Below are 20,907 nucleotides of genomic sequence, written 5' to 3'. Positions count from 1 at the left end.
AACTGCCCAAGTTGAAGGCGAGTAGTTTAGAATGACGATTAACGGGTTAGAAGCATGAATAATTTAACTCCGAGACTTTCGTGCAGTAGTCTGCACTTCTTCAGGTCGATTAGTTTAGGTCGTTTAGTTTCAGGTCAAGTTGTTTAACTGGTTTAACGTCAGGCGGGATTCTGCAAAGAATCTTTTTCAGATATTCCAGTTTACCCATAGCAAAAGTACAAATTAGGTCTATGTGCCTCGTGAGGGAAAACACCATAATCTTTTAAATCATTCAGCGCTTTCACACGTCAAGCGTCCTGGAACAGCTGGTCGCACCAGTGCGACCTACGTTTCCATTTTTTTTCTTTCTATTTCTTTTGATATCACCAAGATATTTGAATTCCTTACAGGTAGGGGTCCAATTAAATAACGGAATGGAATGGGCTGCGTTTTGGTGTAGGAGATACGGATGGGGACGGTCTTATCACAGTTTAACATAATTTGCCACACCATCTGTAAGTAACGGTTATTATTGTTACACCATCTGTAACAATAACCGTGTTGATTGAAGCCTTTGCTCGAATTTTGGTCCTACCTTTGTCTTTTGCCGAAACCTGGCGTTAGCCTTAAACTAGGTATTACACGAAAGGGGCACTACATTAGTGGGCGTTTCCCTTTACTATATTGTTACTTCTTCGGTGGCACTCCAACCTGCCACTGGAAACTACGTTGCAAAGGATTACGTAGTACGCCTTAGTTGTGCTCTAGGCTCCCGAACCAGCGACGTAGCAAAAAAAAAAAAAAAAAAAAAGCATATATATATATATATATATATATATATATAGATACTCATGGAACGATGCGGCAGCACCAGAGGACACGTGTTTCGCCGTGTTTGCGGCTCATCGGCCCTGGGTAGCTGCGCATCGTTCCGAATTGGCAAACCAGGCGTCACTCAGCGAGCGATATACACCTGGGAGGGTGACTGAGCACTCCTCAATGCCACAGTGCAAGCCAGTGAATTGTAATGCAGGAAAAAAAGCCATTAAAGAAACAAATAAATGATACTAGACGTGTTTGAAATTCAAACTTACAGATTAATATGGCTTCTATGGCTGCACGCAGAAAAACAGATACTCATAGATATATATATATATATATTTCGGGAAGGGAGGTTGAGCACCCAAAATACTCCCCATCACCACACTCGAGCATGTTCGGGACTACAAAGTGACAAAAAGTGACACACACGAGTATAGTGTTCGGGAGCACAAAGTGGCAAAAAAGTGACAAAGAGCACGTTTGGGAACACAAAAAGTGACACCCTGCGCACGAGCTGGGCGCCTATGCTCTTCAGCTTTTATTCCCCAAAGTAGGCACGACCCAGTTTGAACACTCGCCGAGGGCTCTGAACCGTGGTCGGGGAAGGCCCCGAGTCTTCAAGGATTATTAAGCAGCAGACACTTCTTTCCCTCGAACCCCGCCCCGCCCCCTCTCCCGGAAGAAGGGGGACAGAAAAGAGAGGAGAGGGAAGTAATGGTGGTTGAGTTGATGACAGATAGAATTGGTTTCGCGGACTGACGTCATTGTTGCAGTCGAATGTGGGCCAAGAATGACTGATGGATCGCGGCGAGTCGGCTTCTGAAGTGCGACGAGAATTGGGCTGGAAGAATTAATGACGAAGATGAAGAAAATTACGGGAAGCTGAAGCGACTCTGATTACGGAGCATTCACGAAGGCAAGGACTGTGAACTAATGGCTTCAGGAACTTCCACTCTCACGCGTGTTCCTCTTGTATCGGGGTTACTGACTTTACTAAAAAGAAAAGAAAAAAAGAAAAAAAAAGAGAAAGAGAGGGGGAAACTTTAACGTCTACTGAAGCTGAGACGAAGCGCACACCTCAGTACGCGTTGAAGGAGGCCGTTTAGGAGTCGTGCGCAAGACTCGATCGGGCTTGACTCACCTTTGTGCCCACTTCTCATCGCTATATAGCTAAACTGAGGATAAAACGTAGAGAAGATACGTGTGTAGAGTCTCTTCTAGATCCTTCATTAATACAAGCACAATTTCATTTACTTCTGCATTACCGGAGAAGTATTTAAAACGAAGTTGAGCTGACTTTCGTCGACCACTATCTGGCAGGCGTGGGTCAGAGCCGTTTATAGGGAGAGTTTGGCCATTAGGAGGAGCCTAATTAACTTGAAGCGCGTCATGCGACGTCACGGCTAAGCCACCTCCCTCGCCGTGCTCTATTGTTGTCCCGTTGTCACCCGGTCGCAGACGCCATATTGATGCTGATCGTTGTTTACGATGCAAGGAGGGAAGACACGTGCGTATATTGTCCTTCGAAAGCCCTTCGTCCTTGAACTCCTTTCAGTTTGGTAACAAAACCCCCCTTATCAGAGAGTTGCCTCAGGACAGAAGCCGCCGATATTTTGAACAGAGATTGTTCTTCTTCTGGGCCCAGAAAAAGAACAGCCCAGAAGCCCAGAAGAAGAACAGTCTGTGTTCGAAATATCGGCGGCTTCTGTCCTGAGGCAACTCCCTTCCTACATCTCTACCGGTTCGCTGGATTTCTACCCACCTACCCCCTTATCAGAGGCGGCTGTGGGTCATAAGCCGGTTATTCCTGTTGATTGCATTCATTGCGACAACAAAGCTTACGGACAGCATCAATATGGCGCGCATCAGATGGCTGATAAGCGGATTCTGCTTGGATTCAGGCTTTTTGGGCGGCGCAACGACGACTCTCTCTGACGTCAAAATAGGCTCCACCCACGAGGCGGCAAAAGATCAGAGAATGGTCAAACTCTCCCTATAAATGGCTCAGGCGTTGGTATATAAAGGTGAGTCAAGTTCGCGACGGCTGTATAGCACTCCACCTATATCCTTTCCACAATATTCCAACAAAGCGCTTCGTTCATATCTCCCTATAGGCCTGTCTGTTATTCGCTCGACAAAGCAAGCGAGCTTGCGTAATGTTTATGCATCTCACGTCGGGCGAACTCGTTCACAAAATAAAGCCTGGATGAGGTCCGCGGATTCAGCGGGGAGTCGTCGACTGGAATGTGGCCCGAAAAATAGACTACGCTACGCAACAAAGACTCCTCTGAGCGCTAGAGCATGCCTAGGTTGCAGACAAATCACCCTCGGGGAAAATGCCAGCGAAGCCCTGTTGCGCGCCTGGCGGTCGGGAAAGGAACTACGATGGGACGATGGAGACACCCTCAATGAGAGTATATTTGCTTCTTTTTTTTTTTTTCGCTTTCGTGGCGGAAGAGAATATTCGTAAAGTCTGGACGGTGCTTTTTTGAAAAGGCAACCGAGTGTTTCTTTGGAATAGCGGGCGCAGTTTAGCGTGCCCAGTAAGTGGGGTGTACGCGAACAAAGGCTACGCGAGAATAAGGCCTCTCCACCGCGAATGCGCAGCCCAAAACGTAAGCACCTTTTTTCTCGCAGCCATCACTCTGTGTTAGTCGCGGTATTCATTTTGGTGTGCACCTCGGATTATTCCAACTAGAACAAAAGTGGTCAAGGTCGAAACTTAGAGCCTATACCTTCAAGATCAAAACGTAGCGAAAGCTGCTCCAAACATGTTGGTGATGTAATAAAAACACATCGAAAGTGATCAAAACGGAATCAAAGATACAACAACAGATACCGGTAACAAAATGCTGTTGCCGGAACCCACGCTCAGAAGAGCAGTTCCATCGGCAATCCTTCCATTCCACGCCTTCTATTTACGTCGGGCAACAGCTCTTCAAGAAAAACCCTGTCATCCTATAGGGAGAAATAGGGCCTTTTATGAGATACCTTCTTTCCCTCTTCCAGAAATAGCTCATAATTCTTTCCGTCACACGTAGCAGGCGATGAAGCGGTCCCTGCCCGATCGAAATAAGCCGATCCGCTAACATCACGGGAACGCCGCTCTGGGGGAAAATGTCGAGGAAGCTATATTTGTGTCAGGGAGAAAAGGAGGTGAAGGAGGTTGTTTGTGAGCAGCTTATGCAGGTTCTCACGAGAAACATTGCGCAAAGGTTTTTAGAAAGATTTTGCGCCTTCTGCGCGAATGAATGTTGTTACCAGTCGGGTATCCCAGTACCTAATTAATTAATTAGATAAGACTAATCAGCAGTGATGGCCACTAACTACTTCTACAGTAGTTTAACTATAACTACTAACTACTTTGTGATTGAGTAGTTTAACTAGTAGTTCAAACTACTTTTCAGGGGAGTAGTTAAAACTACTTTTTTAACTACTCCAATGTAGTTTAACTACATCTATAACTACTTAACGTTGTCCACCAACACCAATCCTTTGTAGTGTTCTTGGACACCTAATTATTAATCACAAGCAATAATAAACTTTGGCTCAGGCCATTGCTACGATCGTCAAATACAAAGCTTGCGGCGGGATTATTTCTGTGCCTACGCGATAAACTAAGTTGCAGAATTATTACACAGCAAATGAGGCTTCACTAGACAAGCATTAAAAGTGAAGATTTAGTACACATGCACTAACACAATTGCTCTGCACCTCCGTTCTCATCAAACAAGTAGCTCAAGGTAAAAGTCGGAAGCACAATCGTGCCGTAAAGCTTGCGGCACAATCAGAAGTAGTTGGCGCCTTCAGTAACCTAACTACTGTAGTTAACTACTTAAAATAGTAGTTTAACTAGTAGTTGCCACTGCATTTCTGCAAATAGTTGATAACTACTTTTTAACTACAATCAGATAGTTTAACTAGTAGTTTAACTACATGTAGTTAACTACTGGCCATCACTGCTAATCAGCTAGTTTTTTTAAGTGGAAAATACGCAAATACCGCGTATCAACGTGCGCGTGCGTCGCAATTGCAGCGTGCGTTGTGACCTGGTATATTTTTTTTTTTGCCGGACGGGGTTTTCCTCTGGGAATGGCAACAAAGCTGCCCAAAGCGTATACATTGAGATATGTACAGAGAGAGAGAAGAGAACATGGTAAAGAACGCATGGAAACAGGGACGGACACGGAAAGACGTCGTCGGGTGTTTCGTGAGGACCTCTGCAACTTTCCAATATGCAATATTTTAGAAGTTAGCTACTTAATCTTACCTAATTAATTAGGCACAGTGAAAAAAAATCTACTGGCCACTGCGATACACGACTGGTAACAACATTCAATTCGTTTCATTTCTTCCATTCTTGTTTTTTTATAAATCTCGCTGCATGTTCACGCTGTAGACAACAGTGTTTATGCATGTGCTGATGCTGTACGCTGCAAGATTTCATTCGCCGAAGCCTCATCCTTTCGGATATTTGCAAGGAAAACGGTGGGAGTAGCTGTGTTCTGAGGCTGGAACACACGGGCAGACGAGCACGACACAAGCCTCAAAGTTAAGTACACGGAAGACTGAAACATGGCTGTCGTCCAAAAAGCCAGAAAGCGATAGGAATTGAAGCATGCACCTCTTAATTGTCGGTCACGTGCGGCATAGCTACTATGATACCCTGGAGCTGCTTACCGACGACTTGCCAAGGGGTCTCATTCCACATACCCGCACTCGGTCTCTTCATATAATCTCTCGCATGTGTTTTCTCTCTTTCACACACGCATACGTACATACAACATCTACAGAGACAGTACAGGGTTATTCTAGCAAACGTTACACATTTCGATCGCACTGTAAAAATAGAAGACTAGGTTTGATTCATCCTAGACTTTGCAGACTGATAGCCATTTACCTGAAGTTTCATTGGAATTTTTTGTAAGCGCTATGGTCATGTAGAAAAGGCATTAAAAATAAAGCAAAATCTCGCCCCATGCATTTTCAATGGCCTATCCCACGCAAACACCGCCATTTTTTCTTGTGTCTGCTTCACATTCAGATCACTTCACACAGGTAGCGCTGCCTACAACGATGTCACATGCCGATTCTGACGCTATGCACCAATCCTCTTGTTCTAGTCTTGTTCTGTATGCTGGTGCCACCTGTGTGTGGTGAAATGAAAATGGAGCAGACGCAGCAGATAATGGCGGCTTTTGAGCGAGATAGGCCATAGAAAATGCATAGAGTGAAATTTTGCTTGATTTTTAATTTTTCTTCTACAGGACCATAATGCTCACAAAAAATTCCAACAAAACTTCAGACAAATGGCTACCAGTCTACAAAGTTTGGTGTAGGATAAACCCCGTCTTCTATTTTTACGATGGGATCAAAATGTGTAACGTTTGCTAGACTAACCCTGTAGATGGGTAGAAATCCAGCGAACCGGTAGAGATGTAGGAAGGGAGTTGCCTCAGGACAGAAGCCGCCATCTACAGAGACAGTCTACAGAGACAGTGGGCCCTGGTGAACATTCACCAGACGCCTTGTGTGTACGCATCCAGTTTCTGTACCTTTCTATGCACGGCTCAGTCATGGGGTAGCCCGAATTGCTTCACGTTGCACTGGGTAACATCATACATCTCTCGGCGCCGCGATGGCCTTAGAAAAAAAACAAAAAAGTAAAAGAGAATTCTTTTGTATCGGCACGTTCTTGGACTTTTATACGCCAAGGTAATCAGCCGCATCAAAAACCGCCAATTCGCCGATTCGAGTTTCGTCCAAGTCGTTGTCGTCTGCAACAATTGGAGGGCCTTCTGCAACGGAAAGGGCTGAACGTGACGAGCGTAAAAATGGCGTCCCACGCGTCTTCTGCGTTGTTTCTTGCTCTTCTTCCAAGTCACGCGTTGCGTGACTGCCGCTACTCCTACATATATTTTGTTTGCTCAACACGATCGAGCCGCGCGTGTGTGGAAAGCAATCCCCAAGGGTAGCGACCCCTGGTGTCCATTTCCACGTGCCACAGCTGCGTCACGCGCGTGAGGGAGATGACTTCCTTCGTAAAGGGAAAATACGTATCACTCCCCGTATAGTATCGAACGGTTACTGTTAACAAAGACACCATTTTTCTCTCTGGGTGGATATATGATCGACTTCACAGGGAAGTGATGCGTTGTTGTTCTTGAGCTGTCAGCGCCGTGGAACAGCACACGCCGTATACAGAATTGACGGACGAGTATGGTGCATGCTAGCTGAGTGAGCTCGTGTGAAATGCTCTTGGGGCCCTGGGTTAAGTAGGGGTTCGAATAGAGAAGCCCGCATGGCCATACTTTTTTTTTTTTTAATTTCGTGTTGTTAAGGGAAAATTCCTTATGAACGTAATACACACGCTGTACTCCGTGTTAGCGCCACGAAGCAACTGTGGCTATGAGCGCCGTACAGACGTGGACAGATGGAGAGATGGCAGCAGGAAGGAATGTGGGACAGAGGCTTAGCATGTGTCCTTGGCCGACTTCAGCGGGGGGACTTCTGCGGACAATCGTCTGGAAAGCCTGCCGGAAAACCCAGAGAAAACCTCAACGCAGCACAGCCGGAACGTACTCTTATGGATGGCATTGGTTGACTACAATCTCAATTTCTCGCACCGCCATAGCTGCATTTCTTTTCATGAGAGAGCTCCCGAGGAGCTTTCTGGAAGCCTGCGAAGCCTCCCCGATATTGCTTTTGATGCCATTTTCTTCCCCGCGATAACCGGAACCGATACGAAAGGGCCAGTGAAGGGCATTCATGCGGAGAAGGCGATATGACAGCCCGAGCCCATTTCGCTCTTCACATCTAACACAAGTGGAGTAGAGGGCCACCGTAAGAAAATGTTGTCCCCGTGCTTTCTGCCGACTGTCTATCATATGTGAGACGAAGAGGGCGCCACCAGTTATCATCCTTTTTTTGTTACTTCGTTTTTGAGGAACACTGTCCGCGCAGATAGAGTACAGAATACGTGCAAGGATTTGATTTCTAATTAATGATCTGCTTATATCTGTCTGATATGACGGGGGTTTGCGTGTCTTGGGCCCGCTTCACGGGGAACTGTTTCAGCATTTGTCTGTCCGGAAGAATCTTTTCTCAGACGTCGACCCTAAGCAACATGCTCGACCTATTTTCGTGGAGGTCATCTTCCGTTATAACGCTTTCCACGCATTCACTCAAAAAGTCATTTGCGACCATAATCTCCATTTTATGTTTTAGCTTTAATTTTAAATTTAATTTTAGCTTAACATGTCTCGCCGATTCACTGTGTGTAATCCTACTCAAAATTGAGAAATTGAGATTGACTGCTACTCTAGTCAATATCACACATGAACGTTCCTACATGACAGCTCTCATCAAGTGTGAGCTCACTCCAGAGCGGCTTCATCCACCCATAGAGCGTAGTATATGAGTCATCATCATCATCATCATCTGGAGTGGTGGGGAAGAGAGGACGAACGTTGAGAGCAAGTGGAAATCGGTGTCTTTAAGCAGAACTAGATATGCTTGACGAGTGAACTCGATGGTGGCTCTGACGGTTAAGGCGCCAAGGGTGGGATGTGATGCGGCATCGGCTAGTGCTGTCTGGGCGTTTTTCTCCTTTTTTTTATTTCCTCCGAGCATTATAGAGGGGGAACGTTATACAAGCGAGCGCCGGATAAGCCGGGGGAGGATCCAGACCCTCGCGCTTTGTGGGTTTCTACTTTCTTTGTCGAAACCCGTACCTTGGGAGGAGAGAGGGGAAAAACTAATGTGTAGTCTAGCGTTCTATTTGGGGGTAATCGCCCCCCCCTCCCCATGGATCCACCACCGGGGGGGTAAGCGGGTATGCACGGTATGTTACGCGGCAGATAGATGGACAACGCTGTCACTAACGCGCATCCGGGTCTCTTACCTCATATCTTCCTTTTTTTCCTATCACAGAGAGACAAAGTCCTCGCTATGCTAAGAAACCCTAGCTGGCTAATAAAGTTAATTCGGGGCAAATAAGTCCAATTACAAATCTCTTCCTCCGTGCGGTCTCTGGGTCTGTATACCCCAGTGACCGACCCCGAGGCCTCGGAAATCGGAACCAGCGCAACCCAGATGACCGTAAAACACAAGTGGCATGACTGCAAATAGTCTTTCGCTGGAGAAGGGCTTCCACACAGAAGGGGCTTCCGCAGCAAGAGTAGGACACGCTCTTCGGCCATTTCGTCTCTGAGACGTAAATAAAAAACATAAACGGAGAACAGATACTGCACAATTGACTTTTTTTTTTTTTTTTTTCGTTTTCCGCGTGCCACACAAAAGTCAGGAATTTATGTTCCCGCGAAAGTGTTTGTTCAAATGGCACGTAGCACGTTTGACATTAAAGTGCCTGACCGGACTGAAGCTAATACCTCTGTCAGACGGGCACATATACGGCCTTTAAAGTTACGGCATTAAGGAATGGCCGTAAGTTACATACGGCCCTAAGCTCTGGGGAGCTGCCAGACGGTACCAGTGAAGGCATTTTGTCGATGATGTCCACGTCGATAAACGAGTCTGTGAACGTTGAATGCAATGTAGCGAAATCACGCTTTTTCTTACTGAAAGTACACGAAAACAACGTTTTGTTTGTATTTTCAAAATACAACAGCAAACTAACTGCTTTTGATATTTTTTTGAGTGGTGTCTGACTTTTTGGATGCAGACGACACGGTGCGATGCCGCATGCAGTGGTTCGAGGGTGTAACTACAAACTTAGCACTTGTACAGATGGGATAAAAAGTGAAGCAAAGTGCAAAAATGCCAGAAAAACACGAAAAAAAAAAGGATGACAATATTAAGTCGGGTAAAAAACATTTTATTTCGAATTGAATTAAATGTGCTAAATCCTGTTTATGGTGTGCTTAGTAACGAGGCTTGGGCAGTTTCGATGGAATGCCGTTGACTGTCTTGCGGGAACGCCGTTGCCCTTCTACCTCAGTTTTGTCGCAAAGGCCTTATTGCTGACCGTCTGGCAAGAGGTTAATGACAGTATGCATTTACGGCCGTGACCGTTAAGGCCGTATATGTGCCCGTCTGACAGGGGTATAAAGCGAAACAAAGGCTGTTAAGACGCTTTCTTAAGAAGCTTGCGGTCAGCGTTCAAAATATTTCGCGGCCGAATATTTATAACTGAGTTTTATAGCCAGCATTTTCTCTGCCGTTGTCGTCACGGTGAGTAACTTAATGCTTTCCGTTCTGCCAAGCGATCGAGCCACCAATTGGAAACAGAACTTGGCGATTTCATTTCACCTAATCTTAAAGGAGTATTCGATAATTTTGATTTCGGTCGCGCAACCTCGTTACATCAGCCAGTCTGCATCGCCTCATGCTTACGTTACCGTGGAAAAGAAACTGCACATGAACATGCCGTTATCTAGAGGTAACTTCAGTCGAATCTCTCTGGTCTCGAAACCAGTCAACAGCTCCAAAATGTCCCTTTGAAACGTCTAGCATTTCACGTAGGCAAGTCTGCGAACGAAGCAAAAAAAAAAAAAGCAAAATTTCCCGGTTATAAGCCCGTCTCGTCCGACATGATGACGTTCATAAATTTACACTGTAATCCGGTACACTCACATACATTATCATGCCGTCACGTTAAACTCGTTCCCATTTGTCTCACAAATGGCCTTCTTTTTCAGACAGTCCCTCCCTACGGCAGCTTCTGTCACCACTCCCGTCACGAAGTCGTTAATCTAAAGGTAAGCCACTGATAACTGGGCGCACGTCTCTCTTGAGGGACCCACTAGGCCATTTGCAGTTACTGCTTTTCTTTCTTTCTCGCTAAGTCCAACTCAAATATTGACCAGGCTCATTTTCTTACGAAGTGCCACGAATATTTGCTCCACAGTTCAATCCGGCAGCAATCTATGCCTCGAGGGCTTACGACTGCTGTTTGTTCCGGCCGGAATCCACTCTATAGGAAGTGAACCCGGACTGGGTTCGTTCGGTGTCTATTTATTCGTGACGAGGGGCAAACGCGGAGCTGTAATTACCTAGCCAACTTAACTGAGGCAGGAGTTTGTCGCGGCATTTTTCCTTTTTATGCAAAACGCATTCTGCAACGAGAGGATAGAGAGGTAGCAAGCGAGCTGGTGGTATAGAGCCATAACTTAAAAACCCGAGACTAGGGGACAAAAAAAAACAAAAAAAAACGACAAACACAGACAAGGTCTCAAACACTGCAACTGCATTCTGCTTTCAACACTGCATTCTGCAAATATTGAAGTATCCCGCGCGCGCCATCTCCTGTAAAGCGTGCTTTCTCTGCACTAGCGCAATCTACGCAGGAGAAGCACCCGCGCGGTGTGTCTCGAGCCGGCGGAATGTCTGTGCTGCGCTCTTACGATGAAGTGTGGAAATAGGGAAGCGAAGTCTTCGTATTTGCTCGGGTCTATATACTGGGAGATGATAAAGCTGTTTGTCCATCCAGTAGAAGAACAGTCTCGACCGACCTGGATTTCTTAAGATTGTTTTTTTTTTTTTTTTGTCTCGGAGATGACCGCTTCACGAAACAAAAACCCGAAGCTACTGACGGTGACGTCACGAGAGAGTTCGCGCTGAAATTCAGTTACAAGTAATCCGCTGCGAGTATTATTGAAATATTTAGAAGGACCGTTTTACGCGTCTTAATGAAAAATCTTGGAATGGTAGAGTCGCATCGTTCTTGCTTTTTAGCCGTATAACACTTAAAAAAAATGACACTGAAGCTTTCGAAAGATCTAATATGCAGAAGCTTCCATGTGGTGGGCTAAGTTTCACTATGTATAACAGGGCAATTTTGCATAAAAGTTGAGTACGTGTCTCACACTCAAATCTCAATAGCAATTCCTTGGCTGCGCAGTGCGCGCTTGCTTGCTGCTGGTGCAGGTAGCTCTACCAAAGCTATTGAGTACTCAGCCTTTAGGCAAACTGATCCAGGTCATTTCTTGTTGTACTTGATGAAGCATGGTCCGCCACGCGACAGCTTGTACATATTACATCTTTAAAAAGATGCTTCAATGTCAATTTATGAAAAAAAAAAAAAAACAAGGGAAAGGGTGCAGGCTATAGCTGGTATAGAACACTCATAAATTGACCCATGAAGAAGACCGAGAGACACGGTGTGTCGTGTGCCGTGTGTGAACCTACATGTGTCGTCTTCTGTGTCCGTGTCTCTCGGTCTTCTTCATGGGTCAGTTTATGAGTGTTCTACAGCCATCTTGGAATTGACTCACCACTGTACCCACGTTTTTCTTTTTTATCTTCTAGCGAAACACTCGCACGTTGCGGATGCAGTTGGGGCGAGTGCTCCAGCATGCGCGCCAGGCCTCCGGAAGATATTAATCTGGTTAAAAGTTTTCGTCCTTCTTTATCCTCATATCTCCCACGTCTTTGTAAGCAATCGATATCGGCAGCCATCCTTTGTCGTATCGCATCCTTATCGATTAACTTCCTAGGAAAGTTTGTCCTCGAAGGAGTCACTCGGCTAACCGGGATCGATATCTCGTGCATCTGTGCTCAAATCAACCTTACACCCTCGGAGCGGCCAACGTTAATTTGGAAGGATGGACGGCTACATTCGCGGGGATCTTTCCCAACGAGCTGTCGGTTTCTTCCTAGTCGAGTAACGAAGGCACGAATTACGTTGGATAAAGGGATTAACTGCTGCCAACGGTTCGGCCGACGTCGCATGGTCCAATCCCACAGCCGTTCTGAGGCTTTCCCCCCCTGGGACATTCATGGCAGTGAGATGACGACACAGTGCCCTGGCTCAAATTATTCGTTACCGAATTACCGATTAAATCGAATTACCGACCGAATTACCGACTAAATCGGATTACCGATCGAATTACCGATTAAATCGAATTACCGATCGAATTACCGATTATTCGTAGTTGAAGAACCCAAGAATGTCAGAATAAAAAGTGCCGTCTCGTCCGCATCAGTCCCGTCCCGTATGCACTCTTCGGTATCATCCAACCCGCAAAGATTGAGCTGTTACTGATTATTCGCAGATTATTCTTACGGTTCGATTTTTTTTTGGGGGGGGATTTTGCATATGGGATTTTCTGGGTGAAATCTGGCACTGCTTATGTACTTTGGCGGTATGGTGTTCTAGTTCAAGCTTTTCTAGGTCCATATCAATAGATTATAAAAATGGGTCTATTGTGGCTGTTATAGGCATTCTTACCACTATGAATGTGCCATGACTGGTAGGAATTTTCTGACTCCCCATCTGTGTTCACGGGCCAAGGTCTTCGCATTATCGAAATCGAAGGAATGTTCCTGTTTTGTGCACATGCTAGACTACTTCAGTGCGACGGTTCTCTGCAGGCGGATTAAAATCCTAGAGTCATGGCACATACATAGTGATGAGAATGCCTGTAACAGCAACAAGGGGCCTCTGCCGGAATGCCTACGAGGGTTTAAAAAGTTTTCCTTTCTCACGAACGTTTTTATAACGTGTTTCAAGCTGACGAGGACGCCCGCATAGGGGTCGAAGCGTCCTTTTTGTTATCGTGAATTTTTTTGTTGTGGAAGCCAGTGTAACAAAACGATAAAGATGATGACTTCTGGCTTTTGGTCTATATTCAAGCAACCTTCTCTCAGCCGGTACGGTGTCCTCCGGACTATTTTGTTTGTGTGCTGGCGTGAAAGTGTCCTTCATTCAATATATGATGCCTGCACACCACTGGCTAGCGTTGTTTTGCCAACTGTAGGATGGGACAAGCGAAAGCTTGTCCACTTGCTTGAAAGCTTCCCCAAGGCGAGCGACGACGCCGGACTGCTGCTCTGGTCGCCTTCCTAATGGAAACGCGGCTTATATCACGCCTATAGTCACACCTGTAAAAATTATTTTCCCAAAGTAAATTGAATTACGATTACAATTACATGTTCACAAAAGTAATTAAATTGCAGTTACAATTACTCATTTTCTATTGTAATTCAATTACGATTACCATTACTGAAAAAGTAATTGTATTATACTGAATTACATTCACAAAGTTGACTGCAACGGGCAGACGACGTGCAAACTGCAAGATTTGATGTACACGTTTATTGCGCATGTTCTGAAAGATGGTGGTAGTTGTGCTTTTGGTAGAAAAACAAGTTAGAGAAGTCTCACACGAGGACAAGTCTCTTGCCACGTTAAAGAAACACCGAACACCACAGTCAAAAGGCTTTCTTTCTTCAGGTATGTGAACAAAGTGCAGATCGTGAGTGTAACGTCCAATGGCTTTCAAGAGTAAGGTACTCTCAAAGTTCTCGTCTGTAAGGCTGCCACGTCTCCTTGTTATAACAAGACCACCAACCGAAAACAGACGCTCCACTGGTGCACTGCTGGGCAGCCCAACATTGTACTTCATGAACACCTCGAGCACACGAGGAAGATCTTTCAAACACTCTAACGACTCTGAAGTGCGGGTCGATACCCACAATTCGTACTCCTTTTCCCATGGCGCAAGACTTTTTCTCCTTCCACATTCAAATGTGAAAAATCTGTACCGAAAAATGTACCGATCTGAATCGAGTGTTTGGGTAATCGCTGCGAAAAACGAAAAAAAACGGTCTTGGACTGACCCAAACTTTAAACATTGGGCCTTCCCAGATAGCGTTCAAAGTAATTCCGAAAGTAATTCAGAATGCGTTACGCATTACTTGTAAAAGTAATTCAATTACAATTACATAAAACCTAATGTAATTCCGGAAGTAATTAATTACCAAGAAAGTAATTAATTACAGTAATCCAATTACTTCTAATTAATTGCTTTACAGGTCTGCCTATAGTGTAGTGTAGGGTCTTTATTTTTTTATGCGTCTTAGTCGTGACGCTGCCCGCTTCCAACGTGGCCAACCACGGCGAGCAGTTTTCAGCTTCACCACCACCACCTTGCCCACTAGCTAGCGGTGGGACGCAAGGGCTCATGGGAACTCATAACGCCTACAAGCATTACGAGACGGTCAGAGGAGGAGGTAGAGGAAGAACAACAACATTCCCGGTGCGCACAGCAGCAGCGTCAGCCGGGGTAAAGCATAACCGAACAGACGACAGAGCAGTGTCCCTCAAAGTTCTCATGCTGCTTTGGGCCGTGCGCTTGGAGGCGCTCGCATCTTTTTAAAATCGTCTATTGGCTATACACTGTTTTCTCGTGGACGCCACCGTATCGAAAGTGCAGCGCCGTCTAGCTGGGGGAGCACGTTGAAAACAGTTCACCGCACAAGCCAGAGAGAAGGAAAGCACACGAGCCGGTATGCTTCCTCCCTGCTATCCGACTTTCCCCCTCTCTGGCTTGTGCTGGCTGCAAAAGCGCTGGGTGTGTGACTGGCTGAAAAAAACGGTGTGCATAAAAAGAAAATTAGCTGCTTTTGCCTGCTTTCTCATGGCGCGTTGGCCACTTTTCAGGATTTAGACCTGGCAGCCCTGGTCACTTTCCGGTTTCTGTTCTGTCAGCCAATGGAAGTCACCGGTTGGAGACTAAACTTGGTGACTTGGTGATTACGTTTTATCGCATCTCAGTTAGGGTCCTCAGTCGCCCCTCCGCAAAGGCCATGCGCCGCGAAACGGAAACTGCATGTTAGTTTATCTCAAAAACTAAGACGATCGACAGGTGCAAACTTTACACATCACATCTAGACGCAACTTGCATTGGAATAGAGCTCTAATCTCAAAATCACTCGACAGTTCCATGTCTTTTTGGAGATAGAACGAGGGGATCCTCTTATTGTATCCAACGTGGCGTTACCTCCGATTGCAGTCTTCGCAATATTCGGAGACTCTCGGAACTTTTCGTCATCCGTACGCTGACTAGAAATACGAGGCGAACGACATGTATGTACAAGTGAACAAATATGTGAAGACGCCTCGAGCAGTTTGCAACTTTTAATGACGAAAGAGACGGCAAGTAATGGCCCTTGGGAACATCATTAGACCAACAGCCGTCCTAAGTGCTCCAATCTTGCGACCTCACGATGACGGTGCACTTTTGCTTCGGCTCGATGAATCATTAATCTTTGTGGCGCCCCCTTATCCTTTAATCTCGTCGTTAATTGCCCGCGTTCGGCCCTTTCGCCATAACTTCCGCTCTGGACGTCGGTATGGACGTCGGTCTCCGTGCTGTGCATGCGGCACGGACGTCAGTATGTACTTCTACTTGTAGCATTCAACCGACGTTTCTATCACCTTTTCGTGGGGCTGAACGAATATTCCCATTTTACGAACACTGAATCGGGCAATTCGACCCCAATTACGAACCGAATATGGAACTGGAATTTCCAATAGAATGATTATCTCTTTCTCTCTCTCTCTCTCTTTCATTCCACGTTAGCGCCGCGAAGCGACCGTGGCCATGAGTGGTGTACAGACGTGAACAGATGGAGAGAGTACAGCAGGAAGAAGTGGAAGGGACAGGGTGTTAGTCTGCCTCCTGGGCCGACTTCGAGGGGAGCTATGACCTACATTAGTCTGGAAAGCGTGCCGGAAAACCCATTGTCTCTTTCGAACATACATATAATAGATTCGTATACTTCCGAAGCTGTATACGCGTAAGCTGATAATGCTCCCAGGAGAAGGTACATTATCGAGCAAAGATCCAAATGAACATAGGGGAATGCGCTCTATATTCTAATATGTATGTATTCTTCTTTACTTCATTCCATCGTCATGCATGTAGTTGTTGTTGTTGTTAGGTTGTATAATTACTCGCTTAGGTTTTGAAATGACTATTCACGCAGCCCTATGATGAGGTCTGGAAGAAGAAAAAAAGCACCGGTGGGTTAGCGTGTCGTGAACACCACTGCCACAATCACGGAAAAGGGAAAGTGCGCACTGCCTTTTAACGCAACAGAACGTGCTGTTACCTGTAAGCAACGACTTAGGATTTAGTCATCGAATACTTAGGGTCCTTCGTTTTCCGGTTAAACCGGATTTTTCACGATAGCCCCCCCGAACAAGTTTTCGAGAATTCGGATAAAACCCGATATCTACCCGCAATCCTTGCGGTCCTTCAACTTGTGGTTTTCGGTAAACTGCACTCTTAAAAATGAACTTCACCGCATAGCACGTTCTTAGCCAACCATTATCTCCAATGATATCGCTACGTGCCCTGATTTGTTCAAAGCGGTAGGCGTACGCCTTTTCTGTGACACTTATGCGGTTCATAATTGTCACAAAAATGGCGTACGCCTCCCGTTTTCAACAAATCAGGGCAGATAACGATATCATTCGAGGTTATGGTTGGCTAGAAGCGTGCTCTGCGGTGAAGTTCATTTTTAAGAGTGTGTGGGAAAAGCGAATCGTAATATCAGCAAAGAGAGCTATTTGTGACAACCTATTTGTCCTCCTTTTATGATCTCCTCCTGCAGGAGTCAAAGACGAGCTTTTGTGGAGCTCGGGGGCAAGTGTTTGAATATTGCGGTCACTCACTGCCCCTGTTCCGAGCGGAAATATATGTAGATTCTTGATTGTCGTCCCAGTGTCACAGCAGTGGCTTGTTTCATATGCTTTAAATTTACTGTAAAGCAGCAGAGGCCGAATTTCATTTCGCGTGGCTATTCGATAGTCCGAGCCATCAGTACAAAAAACGGCGCAAATTTCATTCCAATCGGTGGTGCAGTTAATTAGAAGATTAAAATTAAAGATTACGGGCAACACTGTATTAGTATTCGGAAGGGATCCGTACTCTCAGCCGCGTACGGCGGCAAACCACGTTGCATGCGTGGAACACTGGGCCCGACAGCCGAACAGCGCTGTATTTCTTTTTGATTTTATTTCGCAAAAAACACACTAAACAGGGGTCTCTGCACTCCTACGGAAATATGATACAAAATAATATAGCCACCAAAAGAACAAAACGAGACAAAATAGTACTGCATACATAATACATATTCGACAGTGTTGCCCGCTGCACAGGGGGTTGTTCGTCACCAGGCGTCGCGCCGCTGCACTACGCCGGATTTTTCATAATAAATTAAAAATATTTAGAGAGCGTTGTCGGTCGTATGGTTCCGCATATGGGATTTACAAGCAACAAAGTCTCAAGCCACGTTGCCAGCATATCCTGCTTGTCTACTGCTTTACAGTACCTTTAAATTCACCCGAAAAATTCCCCGGTGACATATCAAACAGAGATCATAGTGCACGATTTTTCCCCGAATCCTCGCGCGTAAATGGCACCCGATTTTTCCCTCCCGAATTTGAAAAATCATATAAAACCCGAAAACGAACAACACTACGAATACTCAACGCGCAAGTGTGTTCATTTTATCGAGCAACACCGCCAAGCATACACCATCTGGAGACAAGCTATTTTCGGTGCCATATTGATCCACGAATATATTTTACCGTCACACGGGTCTCTGTTTTCTTGCTCGGGTCCTTGAGTACGAGAAGAGACGCTCTTTTTTTATACGTAGCACCGCGAGCTTCATCAGACATTGAACTACAAGTTCCTCAACACAACAACTTCATTTTTGCCCCGAGCAGACCACAACAAAGCAGGAAAAACACTCTTTGCCTTCGGAGGACCGCAATACCTCCTCAACAGAATATAGTAGGACATGTCTCTCTCATCCTGTCTTATATCTCCGCACTTACCCCCCAGCCGGGGTCCCTATATTTCTTACTTACACTTCTCCCCTTTTTCCTTTCTATATAGCCGGGGGATGTGTTGAGGCGACCTAATATTTTTTTTTTTTTTTTTGCTCGTTCCACGCAGATAAACAAGGCTCACGTAGAGATAGATATAAGGCTCCAGTATCCTTTCATTATTTCCAGCGACAATTCGTCGTGAAAGAAATGTTCCGGGCGTATAGGTCGGGCTTTGGGGCAGGGAGGTACCCCTGGGGTACTATTACGTGACTTCTGGATGTTGTACTGGTTACCGTGGTACTCCCCCCTCCTCCCACCCTTTGACCTGAGTGTGGGATTTATGAGGTTGCTTCCAACGAACAGCATACGAGGAAGAAGAGCCGGTATAGAAGAAGAATGCGCTCTACGTGACTCAGCAATTTTATGACGGGAAAAATATTGCGCCGTTTTCGTTTGGACGCTCCTATGGTTGGTCAGATAAATGGGAGAGTGGGTGTGGGTTGATAAGAGGACGAGATTTGACATACTTGATGATGATGATGATGATGATGATGGACTTCATTGTGGTGTGAGAATGTTGTAAGGTTGTACCTTAGGAGCCGGTTCTATTGGATCGAATCCGGAAGAGGGCGCCAACAATTGGGTGGTTTGGTGGAAATCCTTCAGACAGGTTATCCTCTCAGATTTGCTTCTTAAAATTAGATTTACGCTTGATTTCCGTAATGCACTCTTAAAACAGAGGGGGGCGGGGGCGCCGTTGTTGGCCACACACAAGTGGACGTCGTCCACTTCTGACGACTATAGAAAAATAGATAAATAAATAAATAAATAAACACGGATGGACAGACTCTTAAAACGGTACTTCACCACATAGCACGCTGAAGGCCAGCCATTGTATACAGAGTGATACATTTATCACTCACGCTTTGTGGAAATCGTGGGACGAACACTTTTTTTTTTGTGCCAGTTAACATAACCGCATAAATATCAGCAAAAGGCGTACGCCATCCGTTTTCAACAACTCATACGAGAGAACGATGTCATTCAGGACATTGGGTGACTTATAGCTGCGTGCAGTGCTTGTGGAGGAAGGAGTGCGCCTTCTGGCTTCAGTATGGGCTGCACGATAAACGCGCGTCCTTGCACAAAAGCAATGGTCGTACAGCTGTGTCTAAACCAGAGCGGCGGAATGGGGTCTCCCATTCCATTCCGTTCCGATTCCATCCCGAGGAATGGAGATTTGCGCTAATTCCATTCCTTCCAATTCCTCGGAATGAAAAGGTACGGTCAGTTCCCACTCCTGGAATGGCTTGGCAAACCAAATTCCATTCCGTTAATGCCATCAATAAAAGAAAAGGACCAGTAACCACACTCTTAAAAATGAACTTCACCGCATAGCACGCTCTTAGCCAACCATCATCTCAAATGATATCGTTATCTGCCCTGATTTGTTGAAAACGGGGGGCGTACGCCTTTTTTGTGGCAATTATGAACAGCATAAGTGTCACAGAAAAGGCGTACGCCCCCCCCCCCCCGTTTTCAACAAATCAGGGCAGATAACGATATCATTGGAGATCATGGTTGGCTAGGAGCGTGCTATGCGGTGAAGTTCATTTTTAAGAGTGCATACTGGCAAGTCCAGCAGTGCTAGAGGAGATTGACATTACCGAGCACGGAAAAAGCGCAAGGACGAGGTTATTTCACTCTTGACCGTGTGCAGGTGCGATGCAAAGGGTGCGAGGGCAAGAAACCAGCACTTTGAAACCACAACTGCCAACGGGGCATCCAGACCATTCCGTTCCCATTCCTATAGGACAGTTTCCGCCATTCCATTTCAATTCCATTCCGGGCTCTGATAAATCTGGAATGATTCCGGAATCATTCCAACTCCGGGAGTGGCAACTCATCAACCCTGGTCTAAACAACTTGCACCCTGCTACCAGGTGCCTGGCGTCATCGGGCAGGATGGAACCCGAAACCTAATTGGGTTCTTGAGTTGTAAAGGTCGGAGACCATAAGACCATAAACACGTCTTTTAGGTTAAGTAGTTTACGCAACACACGATTTATCGATTCACTCACCACATATATCTATAGTGACATTGCTCGATCTTAATAGCCCTTCTTATATAAGCGACATGTTTTTTTTGTATCGCGAACTGTGGCGACCGCAAAATGTCGCGTCTTATTGATTTCACGAGCGCCTGGCGCCTACACAGGGAACGTTATGTTAGCCAGAAGAAGTGGGAGATAAGGGAAATGTTATATTGATGACGTCACCAGTGTTACGAAACTAATGTCGCTGTTGGTTCTTACTACTATCTTCAAAAATTGTGCCTCTTTCAGGGGCATTGACTCGTCGTTCTAGTGCTATTGGCACGGAAAACACAATTTAACGAAGCTGAAATTCGACGAAACTATGAGCAGAGTTCCACTATCAACCGTAAGGGCTGCTTCACTGCAGCATGCAGAGCTGCTCAGAGGAAACCGGCTTTACAGGAGCTAATAGTAATAATAATA

At 45.7% G+C, this 20,907-nt stretch overlaps 1 long non-coding RNA gene across 2 annotated transcripts in view; it reads left to right on the top strand.

The window, feature by feature from the left end:
- Window positions 1–20,907, top strand: part of LOC135390639 (uncharacterized) — a 61,595-nt gene that overhangs the window by 29,515 nt on the left and 11,173 nt on the right. For both annotated transcript variants that reach the window (XR_010421805.1, XR_010421806.1), the window contains one exon: window positions 10,461–10,520. This is a non-coding gene — a long non-coding RNA (uncharacterized LOC135390639). The remainder of the gene's footprint in view (window positions 1–10,460; window positions 10,521–20,907) is intronic.

This window comes from Ornithodoros turicata, chromosome 4 (assembly GCF_037126465.1).
Source record: "Ornithodoros turicata isolate Travis chromosome 4, ASM3712646v1, whole genome shotgun sequence".
Lineage (NCBI taxonomy): Eukaryota > Metazoa > Arthropoda > Arachnida > Ixodida > Argasidae > Ornithodoros > Ornithodoros turicata.
The sequence above is the reverse complement of the archived record's forward strand: the minus strand, read 5'-3'. Positions and strand labels throughout refer to the sequence as shown.